This window comes from Dendrobates tinctorius, unplaced genomic scaffold (assembly GCF_039654945.1).
Source record: "Dendrobates tinctorius isolate UK_male_01 unplaced genomic scaffold, ASM3965494v1 ptg000342l, whole genome shotgun sequence".
NCBI classification, from domain to species: domain Eukaryota; kingdom Metazoa; phylum Chordata; class Amphibia; order Anura; family Dendrobatidae; genus Dendrobates; species Dendrobates tinctorius.
In genome coordinates, this window is record NW_027362008.1 from 4,415,077 (window position 1) to 4,428,216 (window position 13,140).

Consider the following 13,140-nt stretch of genomic DNA (forward strand, 5'->3'; position numbering starts at 1 on the left):
CTCTTCCCATTCAGTTTCATCCCATTGCTTCTAGTCTTTCCTTGTGCAAATGAGAATAAAGTTGATCCTTCTACAATGTGGCAGCCCTTTAGATATTTGTAGACAGCTATTAAGTCTCCTCTCAGTCTTCTCTTTTGCAAACTAAACATTCCCAAATCCTGCAACCTTTCCTCATAAGACAGGGTTTGCAGACCGGTCACCATTCTGGTCGCTCTTTTCTGAACTTGCTCCAGTTTGATGTCTTTTTTAAAATGTGGTGCCCAAAACTGGACACGATATTCCAGATGAGGTCTGACCAAAGAGGAGTAGAGGGAAATAATGACTTCACGTGATCTAGACTGTATGCTTCTGTTAATACATCCTAGAATTGCATTTGCCTTTTTTGCTGCTGCATCACACTGTTGACTCATATTCAGTCTGTGATCTATTAGTATACCCAAGTCTTTTTCACATGTGCTGTCACTTAGCCCTATTCCTCCCATTCTATATATGCTTTTTTCATTTTTATTGCCCAGATGTAGTACTTTGCATTTCTCCCTGTTAAAAACCATTCTGTTAGTTGCTGCCCACTTCTTCAGTTTATTTAAATCTTTTTGAATCCTCTCTCTCTCTTCTCTAGTATTAGCTATCCCTCCAAGCTTTGTGTCATCAGCAAATTTAATCAGTTTACCCTCAATTCCTTCATCTAAATCGTTGATAAAGATGTTGAACAATACAGGGCCCAGGACAGAGCCCTGTGGTACCCCACTTGAGACATTCTTCCAACTGGATGTGCAGCCATTTACGACCACTCTTTGGGTCCGATCACTAAGCCAGTTATGAATCCACCTAACAGTTGCCTTGTCCATTCCATACTTAGTCATTTTTTCAATAAGGATTGTATGAGAGACTTTGTCAAATGCTTTGCTGAAGTCAAGATATACTATATCTACAGCATTTCCTTGATCCACCCAATCAGTGATACCGTCATAGAAGGAAATTAAGTTAGTCTGACATGACTTATTAGTTACAAACCCATGCTGACTCTGTATAATCACTTCATTCTTATCCAGGTATTGACATACATGTTTAATAATTTGTTCAAAGATCTTTCCTGGTATAGAAGTCACTCACTGGCCTATAGTTGCCTGGGTCCACCTTCTTCCCCTTTTTTGAAGATAGGAACAACATTTGCTCTTCTCCAGTCTTCTGGCACTTCTCCTGTTCTCCAAGAATTTTCAAAGATTATGGAGAGGGGTTAAAAAATTTCTTCTGCTATCTCCTTCAGTACTCTGGGGTGTAATTCATCTGGACCTGGAGACTTGAATTCATTTAGGTTAGCTAAGTGTTTCCTCACTATCTTTCTGTTTATAGATATCCTGGATTCTTCTATTCCCTTAAAAGGACAGTGAATAACAGTTGATGTTGCATTTCCTTTCTGGGAGAAAACAGATGCAAAATAGGAATTTAAAAGTTCAGCCTTCTCAACATCCTGTCTTACCATTTCATCCTTTTCATCCTGTAAAAATCCTATAGCATCTTTGACTTTTCTTTTACTTTTGACATATCCCCAAAATCCTTTATTATTGCTTTTGACATCTCTTGCAAGCCTCAGTTCATTTTCAGCTTTAGATAATCTGATTTGTGCCCTGCAGAGAATCCCGATTCGCATTTTGCGGTCACTTCTTCCTTAAGTGGAAGTTGGGCTCTAGTTGTCAGAATGGAATGACGCATGGTAAATATCATGACCACAACATTATTACATTGTTTCCAAAAGTGATGTGCGCTCCATATATACGAGCGACCAAAAATATCAGTGATCGCATCACATGACTACCAACACGGAAGAAATGGCAAAAGCCCAGAAGTATCAGGGTATGTGCACAGTGTGGATTTGCCTCTGCGGATCTGCAAGTCATGTACAATACACTGTTAATCTATAGAAATTAAAAACCGTTGTGCACATGCTGCAGAAAAATCCACGCAGGAACGCTGTGGGTTCACTTCCGCAGCATGTCAATTCTTTGAGTGGATCTGCAGCGTTTCTGCACCCGTTGACTTGCATTAAGTCGGGCACTACCGCAGTAAAGCCGCAGGTCTGAAAACTGGTTTTGCTGCAGATTGGGGGGGAGAGTGTGGGTGGTGACTGTGTGGGGGTTGCCGGAACTGTTCCGTACTGCCCCCTTCCCAGGCTACATATATTTGCTGTCGGCTTCCCCCTCTGGTGCAGAAAATTGCATGGAAGCCGCCACCTTTTTTTTTTTAAAAAAAAATTTTTCACCCCCAAGGGTGGTTTGCACATTCATGACCGGGCCAATTTTTACACTTCTGACCACTGTACCTCTATGAGGTAATAACTCTGGAACGCTTCCATGGATCCCGGTGATTCTGACACTGTTTTCTCATGACATATTGTACTTCATGTTAGTGGTAAAATTTCGTTCAAATAACTTGTGTTTATTTGTGAAAAAAACGGAAATTTGGTGAATTTTGAACATTTCGCAATTTTCCAACTTTGAATTTTTATACCCTTAAATCACAGTTACGGCACACAAAAAACTTGATATGTAATATTTCCCACATGTTTACTTTACATCAGCACAATTTTGTAACCAAAAATTTTTTTTGTTAGGAAGTTATAAGGGTTAACAATTGACCAGCGATTTCTCATTTTTGCAACGCCATTATATTTTTACTGACCACATCACATTTGAAGTCACTTTGAGGGGTCTATATGATAGAAAATACCCAAAAGTGATACCATTCTAAACTGCACCCCTCAAGGTGCTCAAAACCACATTCAAGATGCTTATTAACCCTTTAGGTGCATCACAGGAATTTTTTGAATATTTAAAAAAAAAAAAAAAAAAAATGAACAACTTTTTTTTTTTTTTTTCACAAAACATAATTCAGGTTCAATTTTTATTTTACCAAGGGTAACAGGAGAAATTGGACTGCAAAAGTTATTGCGCAATTTGTCCTGAGTACGCTGATAAGGGGGGGGGGGGACGACTGTTTCGGCGCATGGCAGAGCTCAGAATGGAAGGAGCACCGTTTGACTTTTTCAATGCAAAATTGGCTGGAATTCAGATCAGACTCCATATCACGTTTGGAGAGTCCCTGATGTACCTAAACAGTGGAAACCCCCCCCCCCCCCACAAGTGACCCTATTTTGGAAACTAGCCCCCCCAAGGAACTTATCTAGATATGTGGGGAGAAGTTAGAACCCACAAGGGCTTCACAGACATTTATAATGTACAGCGGTACAATTAAAAAAATCACATTTTTTTCCACAAAAATCTTTTCACCCTCAATTCTTATTTTTCCAAGGGTAACAGGACCCTGAAAGTTATTGTGCAACTTGTCCTGAGTACGCTGGTACCCCACATGTGGAGGTAAACCACTATTTGGGCGCATGGCAGAGCTCGGAAGGGAAGCAGCGCCATTTGATGTTTTTGGCTGCAATTGAGATCGGACACCATGTCGCGATTGGAAAACCCCTGATGTACCAAAACAGTGGAAACCCCCCCCCCCCCCCAATGACCCCATTTTGGAAACTAGACCCCCTTAAGGAACTTATCTAGATGTGAGGTGAGCAGTTTGAACCCCCCCCCCAGTGCTTCACAGAAGTTTATAACGCCCAGGCGTGAAAATAAATTCGTATTTTTCCACAAACATGATCAATTAGTCCCCAATTTTTTTTTTTATTTTCCCAAGGGTACGAGGAGAAATTGGACCCCAAACGTTGTCCAACTTGTCCTGAGTACGCTGACACCCCGTATGTGGGAGAAAACTACTGTATGGACACACGTCGGGGCTCGGAAGGGAAGTAGTGACGTCTTGGAATGCAGACTTTGAGGGAATGGTCTGCGGGTGTCATGGAGAGCCCCTGATGTACCAAAACAGTGGAAACCCCCCCCCCCCACAAATGACCCCATTTTGGAAGCTAGACCCCCTAAGGAACTTATATAGATGTGTGGTGAGCACTTTGAACCCCCAAGTGCTTCACAGAAGTTTATAACGCCCGGGCGTGAAAATAAAAAATTCGTATTTTTTCCACAAAAATATTTTTGCCCCCAATTTATTTTTCCTAAGGGTACCAGGAGAAATTGGACCCCAAAAGTTATTTTGCAATTTGTCCTGAGTAGGCTGATACCCGATATGTGGGGGTATAACACTGGGCGCATGGCAGAGCTTGGAAGGGTTGGAGCACCATTTGACTTTTTCAACTCAGAATTGGCTGGAATTATGATCAGACGCCATGTGTTTGGAGAGCACCTGATGTGCCCAAACAGTGGAAACCCCCAATTATATCTACACCCCTAACCCCAACACACCCCTAATCTCAGCCCTGGCCCTAACCCTAATGGGAAAATGGAAATGCATACTTTTTTTTTTTAATTTTATTTTCTTTTACTAAGGCTAGTTTCACACTTGCTTTTTTTTGCAGCGCGTTTTTCCCGCAAAAAAACGCATACAAATGCTGCGTTTTTTTCAAGCATTTCTATGCGCATGCAGGAAAAAAACGCAGCGTTTTTGTGCGTTTGCGTTTTTTTACAGATTTTGGAAAAACCCCACAAAAATGAAAAAACAACCATTCAACAACACACAAGACCAATGGGACTTCATTGTGGGTGTGGTATGTTAATATATAGACCCTGTCTACAGTATTCTTCACATTTGCTTGATTCTTCTCGTGACCATGGATCTGCGCTGGAAGAGTTTTCACTTCAACTTGGATTTGGACATCGCGATGGCTCAGGCGTATGCAGTTGCTTGCCATGAACAAAGGAAGAGAGAGAGGCAGCGAAGACGGCGGCGTATGTGGATACATCCGATTGTTGAACTCCGGGAGAGCCGTGGGGCATACCACACCCTCTACAGCGAGCTCCAGGCAAACCCGGAGAAATTTACAGATTATATCCGGATGTCCCACGAAAGTTTCATGGATTTGCTTGCTCGTGTACAACAATCCATCCGGAGACAGGACACACAGCTCCGTCGTGCGATTCCTCCTGAGGAACGGCTACTGGTGACATTACGGTATGTTTTAAAAACCAAGGGGTGCGGTCTGATTTTTTTTTTTTTTAAATTTAGTATTCAAAACCTTGGGTAATTAGTTTTCGTGAATGTACTAATATTTTATTTTATAGTTTTTTAAAATAATATACATAAATATTAATTTTACTTCTTTGTCTGTTCACAGATTCCTGGCGACTGGAGAAACCCTATCTTCACTACACTTCCAGTACCGTATTGGAATCTCTACCTTGTCTGGAATTGTTGCTGACACCTGCCGGGCTCTCTGGAATGTTCTTTGTCCAGAATTTATGCCCCTGCCCACCGCTGAAAAGTGGATGGAAATTGCTGACAAATTCTGGACAGTGTGCAATTTTCCCAACTGTTTGGGAGCTGTTGATGGTAAACACATACGGATCATCAAACCCCAAAGAGCGGGATCTGAGTACCATATTTACAAAAAGTACTTTTCAATAGTACTCATGGCGATTGCGGATGCCGGATGTATGTTTGTAGCAGTGGACATTGGAGCATTTGGCCGTGGTAATGACTCACAGGCTTTTAAAAACTCAGACATGGGCCGGAGGTTGTATGGCAACCAATTTAATTTCCCTATGCCACGGCCTCTTCCTCACACCGAAGCTCCGCCACTGCCCTTTGTAATGGTTGGCGATGAGGCTTTTCAAATGTGCGGAAACTTACTGAAACCCTACTCCAGCCGGGACTTGGACCACACCAAAAAAATATTTAATTACAGGCTGACCAGGGCCAGAAGAACTGTCGAGTGTGCTTTTGGGATTCTTGTCTCCAGATGGCAATTTCTGGGCACTGCCATTAATCTTAAACTTGAAACAGTCGATGAGGTGGTGAAGGCCTGTGTGGTTCTACATAACTTTGTGATGGCTAAAGAGCACCCGACCTTTGAACTGGACGATGATGCTCCTAACCCATTGCCTGAATTCACTCAGCACACTCTCAGGTCATCCGTTGAAGTTGGCCAAATGCGGGACCAATTTGCGGCCTACTTTATTTCTGATGTAGGACGGGTGCACTGGCAAGATGAAATGGTGTAATGTTTTTGTTTGTTTATGGTAATAAAAAACCTTATTTGATACCATTACTGAGTGCACTATATTTTTTAAACTCCAATTAAATAAAAAACTTCCCATGTATAACTGAATTTTTTGATGTTCACACACCTGGGCAGGTAAATACACATATGAGTTAAAATGCAGCATTGCTAGTCTGCGTGAAATATATTGGAACAAGCAAAGCTGCAGGCCATGAATCAGGAAACCAATTTTTTTCAAGAGAAAATTGTTTTCAACTAGTTGCACAAAGTATGTGATTTTCTCAAAACACAACCCTCAAAACCCAACCCCAATGAAAGTCCATGGGGAATACAAGTCAGCATTGAGTGGATGAATGTAATCTGCTCCATTCCAACTTACAAGTTATTACACTAGGCCTTGGAATGACTATACTAGGCCGTGGTATTTCAAATATGAGTATAGTAGGCCTTGGGCCTACTAGTATAGTCATATGTGAAATACCACAGCCTAGTATAGTCATACCAAGGCCTACTCGATTTTTGCCAACTAGGATCTTGTTTCACGAAAAACAAACTGTTGAAACTTGACAAGTTTCAACAGTTTGTTTTTCATGAAACCAGATTCTAGTTGGTAAAACTTATTACACTAGGCCTTGTAATGACTACACTAGGCCGTGGTATTTCAAATATATTACACTAGGCCTTGTAATGACTACACTAGGCCGTGGTATTTCAAATATGAGTATAGTAGGCCTTGGGGCTAGTAGTATAGTAATATGTGAAATACCACAGCCTAGTAGTCATACCAAGGCCTACTGTAATAACTCGATTTTTAACAACTAGCATCTTGTTTCACAAAAAACAAACTGGTGAAACTAGAAAGAAACTTATTTTTAAGACAAGTTTCAACAGTTTGTTTTTCATGAAACCAGATCCAAGTTGGTAAAACTCGAGTTATTACACTAGGCCTTGGTATGACTATACTAGTCCGTGTTATTTCACATATGACTATACTAGGCCTTGGGTTGGTTTTTAACATGTATTTACCCATCAGTGTGTGTGAGCGGCGCAAACAACATTAATGAAACTTAGTAATGGTGAACCACAAATGTAAATTTATTTTTAATCACAAATAAACCAAAAAATTATTTTTTACGGCGTTTGGGGGTGTGCAGGGAATATGCAACACTTGCAGTTGAAGACTGTGTTTGAGGGGAAGGGGGCAACAAAACTTGTGGGGGAAGGTAGTCCAGTTAAGGGAATTAAACTAGGAACACTTGGAGGAGAGGAAATCTGTTCAGGTACATTAGTTGTAATGGCATGTCGCCGTAGGCTTGTGTGCCTGGACCGACTTTGGCCCAATGCCCGCCTTGATAGATTTCGCCTTGAACTAGGGGCAAATATTGAATGTAGGTCCCCCGTCTGCTGGTGTGGCTGCTGCTGCTGGTGTGGCTGCTGCTGCTGGTGTGGCTGCTGCTGCTGCTGAGGTGGCGGCTGCTGCTGCTGCTGAGGTGGCGGCTGCTGCTGCTGCTGAGGTGGCGGCTGCTGCTGCCGCTGAGGTGGCGGCTGCTGCTGCTGCTGAGGTGGCGGCTGCTGCTGCTGCTGAGGTGGCGGCTGCTGCTGCTGCTGAGGTGGCGGCTGCTGCTGCTGCTGAGGTGGCGGCTGCTGCTGCTGCTGAGGTGGCGGCTGCTGCTGCTGCTGAGGTGGCGGCTGCTGCTGCTGCTGAGGTGGCGGCTGCTGCTGCTGCTGAGGTGGCGGCTGCTGCTGCTGCTGAGGTGGCGGCTGCTGCTGCTGCTGAGGTGGCGGCTGCTGCTGCTGCTGAGGTGGCGGCTGCTGCTGCTGCTGAGGTGGCGGCTGCTGCTGCTGCTGAGGTGGCGGCTGCTGCTGCTGCTGCTGAGGTGGCGGCTGCTGCTGCTGCTGCTGAGGTGGCGGCTGCTGCGGCTGCTGCTGAGGTGGCGGCTGCTGCGGCTGCTGCTGAGGTGGCGGCTGCTGCGGCTGCTGCTGCTGCTGCGGTGGCGGCTGCTGCTGCTGAGGTGGCGGCTGCTGCGGTGGCGGCTGCTGCTGCTGAGGAGGTGGTGGTGGTGGCGGCTGCTGCTCTTCGTTGTCAGTGCTCGTCCTTGCAGGAGGACTGGTGGCGGCAGTGATGGTCCAGGTTTGCAGAGTGGTGGTGGCAGGGCTACTACATGTTGTAGCGGCAGGGCTGTTCCATGTTTGCCTAGTGGTGGCTGAGCTCCACGCATGCATGGGAGTGGCGGTGGTGCTCCAGACAGGAGCAGCGCTTGCCATGGTGGTGTCAGTGAAGTGACCAGCTGCACTCAGACTTGTGGTGGTGTAACGGTGGGTGTCCTGGCTTTGAATAGAGGTGTCCATGCAGTGGTATGCAGCACAAGTCGGTAGTGAGGTGAAGCGAGTCAATGGTGGCACAGGTGGAAATGACACCACTGACTGCTGACCGTACCGATTATGCTGCATACCCTGCAAGAAAGCATTGTTGCAGGCCTGCAGCACATTCAGCTGTTGCTCAGGACTAAGGTGTTCCGCCATGCCCTTTTCAATCTTACTAAAAAAAATGGTGTGCTGGTCTGTTGAGGTCGGTCTCCAGACGGTCAAGGCGCTGTTCTACAGAATTGAAGCGGTGTTCAAAGTGGTTAAAACCACGTTCCATGAGTGCAAAACCGCTTTCAACTGTCGGACAGTGACTTGAGGCTGGAATTAAAGGCCTCGCTCAAATGCATAAACTCGGGCAAGACATTCCGGTCCAAGGCCCTCTGCCGCTGGCGGGTAGTGCCCACATAACCAGTGGCAGAGACCTGGGACAGGGGAACACCTGATGGCCCAGCTTCCTGGTCACCAGCTGTGTGTGTGGTTGACCTGCAAGGTGCTTCCTGGCTGTCGGATGGCTGGGACGGGTCAGAGGACGTCCGAGGAAGGACCGCTCCAGGGCCAGGTTGCAGGGTGCTGCTCCAGGTGCTGTGGAAGAAGGGAAAATCATTACTACCATGCCTTTACAAGAAGCATCATCTGTGGATTAGAAAAACACAGATTAATAAAAATAAAAACCCAAAATTTATAATACTTACGATCTCGTGGCGAGGACCGGTCTTAGGAACTGCAACGCGTGATAGTGACGGTATCTAGTTCTGGTCCTTGACGCAGATCCACTGCGAACCTGGCCCTCAGCACGAACATCACTGTTGAAGCGGTCCTTGATCGAACGCCAACGTGTTCGGACTTTGTCCACTGTTAAAAAAAAAAAAAAAAAAAAAAACAGTGCCGTCAAGGACAACAGTCAATGCGGCACAATATAGCAATACAATACTCAAAGCAGTCACTGTAGACCCCGATGACACTGTTGGGTTTCCTGCTAGAATACACCTAGCACGAAACCCAACAGTGCCGTCAAGGACAACAGTCACTGCGGCACAATGTAGCAATACAATACTCAAAGCAGTCACTGTAGACCCCGATGACACTGTTGGGTTTCCTGCTAGAATACACCTAGCACGAAACCCAACAGTGCCGTCAAGGACAACAGTCACTGCGGCACAATACAGAGCAGGGAAATACTCACTAAACGCCTTTTTGGAGGATGCTGTGGCGCTGTCCCAGCCATCCATCAACGCTGCGGCCACCTCATTCCATAGCCGCCGGGTCACCACAATGTCCTTGTGCAGCCGGTCACGGCTGTCCCACAACGGCGAACGCTCCTGGACCAGGCTGATGAGCTGCTCATTATCCAGGTAGACGTCTTCATCCCGTTGTGGAACCTAGACAAAACACATTCATTAGAATAATCAAATTTAAATTGAATAAAAAGTTACAAAAAAAGAAACATAAAGAGTAAAAATAGAAGATAAAAAATAAAGAACATTACAAATCATTTGATACTTACATTCCGTATCACCACCGGGACTTGGCTTCGCTGCTCCTGCTCTTCGCCCTCACTAGTCCCGTCCGCAGAAGATGATGATGACGATGTCTTAAAGTTGAAAAAAACGTAAGAGATTTGGAGAAGCAGCAGATATACTTACCAGATGCACGAAAATAATCACCTCACGGTCTGCTTGCGCCAATTCCTGCCGCGATGGGGAATACTCGGATTCTGAAGACATACTGCATTTAAAAATAATAAAAATCATTAGTACATACATAATTTAAAAGGACAGGCATATAATGTAATATACTCACATTCTTCGCTGATAGAAGATGGGTTCCTTGTTGACTGTCTGCTCTCCAATCTGTCAGTGTAGTAGTGGCAGAGTTTTGGCAGGCACCTCCTTTATATAGACTTTTTTTTTTTTTGACTTTAGAAGATTATAACTAGTACAACAAGTGGACACCACCAAAAAAACGCAGCGCTAAAAAAACGCTTACATGCGCATGCCAGTGCGCACGTATGCGCATCCATAGGCTATAATGGCCATTTTTAGCGCAAAACGTGCGCATACGCTTTTTTGCAGGGCCAAAAAATGCAACATGCTGCGTCTGGAAAATACAAACGCACACCCCAAAAAAACGCAGAGCATGAAAATCGCATACGTGTGCATGCCAGCGCGCAGGTATGCGCACCCATGTTAAATATAGGGGAAAAAACGCATGCGCACGTATGCGTTTTTTTTCCAGCGCAAAAAAACGCAAATGTGAAACCAGCCTTTGGGGGTGATAACGGGGGGTTTGATTTACTATTTATGGCGGTTTTTATATTTGGCAGCTGTCACACGCTAAAATACGCTTTTAATTGTAATAATAGTCTTTGCATCACCACATATTGAGAGCTATAATTTTTCCGTATTTTGACCCACCGAGTCATGTGAGGTCTTATTTCTTGTGGGACAAGTTGACATTTTTACTGGTGCCATTTTCAGGCACGTGACATCTTTTGATCGCTTTTTATTCCGATTTTTGGGATGCAGGGTGAACAAAAACCAGCGTTTCATGAATTTCTTTTGGGGGGGTGCGTTTACACCGTTCCGCGTGCGGCAAAATTGATAAAGCGGCTTTATTCTTCAGGTCAGTACGGTTACAGCGATACCTCATTTAGGTCGTTTTTTTTAATTATTTTTGCATCGCTTTATTCTGCGAGCTATAACTTTTTTTATTTTTTGCTGTATGGCGGCTCGCTCTTTTTTTGCGGGACAAGATGACGTTTTCAGCGGTACTATGGATATTTATATGCGTCTTTTTGATCGCGCGTTATTGCACTTTTCGTTTGGTATGATAATAAATCATTTTTTGCTTTGTTTATGGGGTTCGCTAAAGGGGTTAACTAATGGGACAGTTTTATAGGGCAGGGCGTTACTGACGTGGTGATAACTAATGTGTACTTTTATTGTGTTCGTGTTTTTTTTTTTTTTTTTTTTTTTTTTTTTTTTTTTTTTTTTTTTTTTCCTCCCAGGTGGGACATCACTGTCCTGTGACAGATTGATAATGTGTCACATCACAGATCACTGTGACAGATCAGCGATCTGTCACAGGCACTGCTGCAGACTTCCTCATGTCTGCGCTTTGCAGGCACTGAGGAAGTCAGCTCCCTGCAGGCCCCCATCGCCATCTTGGATTCAGGGGCCTGCAGGAAAGGAGCCCCCCGCAGCGGCGCTGCACATTGCGCTGCTGTGGGGGGGCTCAGGGAAGCACTGAGGGAGCCCCCTCCCTACCGATGCTTTCCTTTAACTCCTGGTACACTGCAATCATGTTTGATGCGGTGTGCAAGGGGTTAACGTGTCGGGGGCGGTCCATGACCGCCCCTGACACATTGTGCCGGGTGTCAGCTGTGATAATCAGCTGACACCCGGCCACCATCAGCGGCGCTCACCACGTGGGCGCCGCTGATCGCGGTAGACGTACTATCCCGTCCATGGGCATAGGGGCCCGGGTCCCATGGACGGGATAGTATGTCTGATGTCAGGAAGGGGTTAAACAAATATTATTCATTAATATCTATGGATCCCATATTTATCTGTGTATCGGAGTGTGGGTTGGACAAATGTAAAATAGAAGGTTGGACAAATGACATCACATCTTTTTTTTTTTTTTTTTTTTTTTTTTTTTTGGTAAATCTTTATTTAGCTTACAAAACCGTACTGAAAAACCGCATCAAAAATGCATGTTTTCTGCCAAGAGCTGCAGTTTTTGTGTGGCAGAATCCATACTGTGTGCACATACCCCCACATCTAGCACCATGCATACAACTTAGAATGCATATTGACAAGGAAGGACCTGTAATGGAATAGCCAGTAGTAGACCGATCCCTAATGGTAAAAGAGGGAACCTGCATTTTGGCGGGGAAGGAGAAATGTCCACTATGGGACTAAATGCTCCTTGATAAGTAACACAATCTCAAATTTCCAGGACCAAAGAACAGTGTACAAACCCTGACGTATTGACTTTCTATAATAAACCCCTGGCAGTTTGATGCCATAGTAACTGTAATATATTGACCATACAGTTCATTAAATGTTATGGCTGGATTGGATACAGATAAATAAACCCATAAATATAATGTCTAAATCCCATATGGGTCAGTTGATAAAATCTGGCAAAACGGGATCCATGTGATGGTCGGTAATGGCACTAAAATCAAAGGACCGCTCATTAAACTGCTGACACAAAATAAATTGAGTCTTCTCATTGAGGCCTGACTTGCTTGTGAGATGTAACCAGACTGCTGAATTTTCAGGCCCAGGTCAACTCTACTGTAAGGGGGTGACTTTATCTTGTCTGCCTTCTCTGGAACGCCATGATGTTCTGTGGGTTGATGGTTTGGGCCAAAAGGAGCTGAATTTCTGAAGTATTTGCCAGTTGTCTTGGAGGCCTTTCTCAGCTGGAGACAGTATCAGGAGGGCACCTGTATACAGTGTGGTAAAGAGGCGGACAACTCAGTGGACACAGGAAGTAGAAATGGAACACTAATTTAAGAATGTGCCTGGCTTATTAAAGGCTGCATAAACTAAGCAGGAAAAATAAACATGGCCCTCTGGGCAAAATCGCAAAACAAGTTCTAAACAGTCTGTGTATTTGTGGTGGAGCGGCACACTCAGCAGTACCACAGGATCAGCCTTTCCTTCTCAGGACACAAACCACTGGAGAATCGT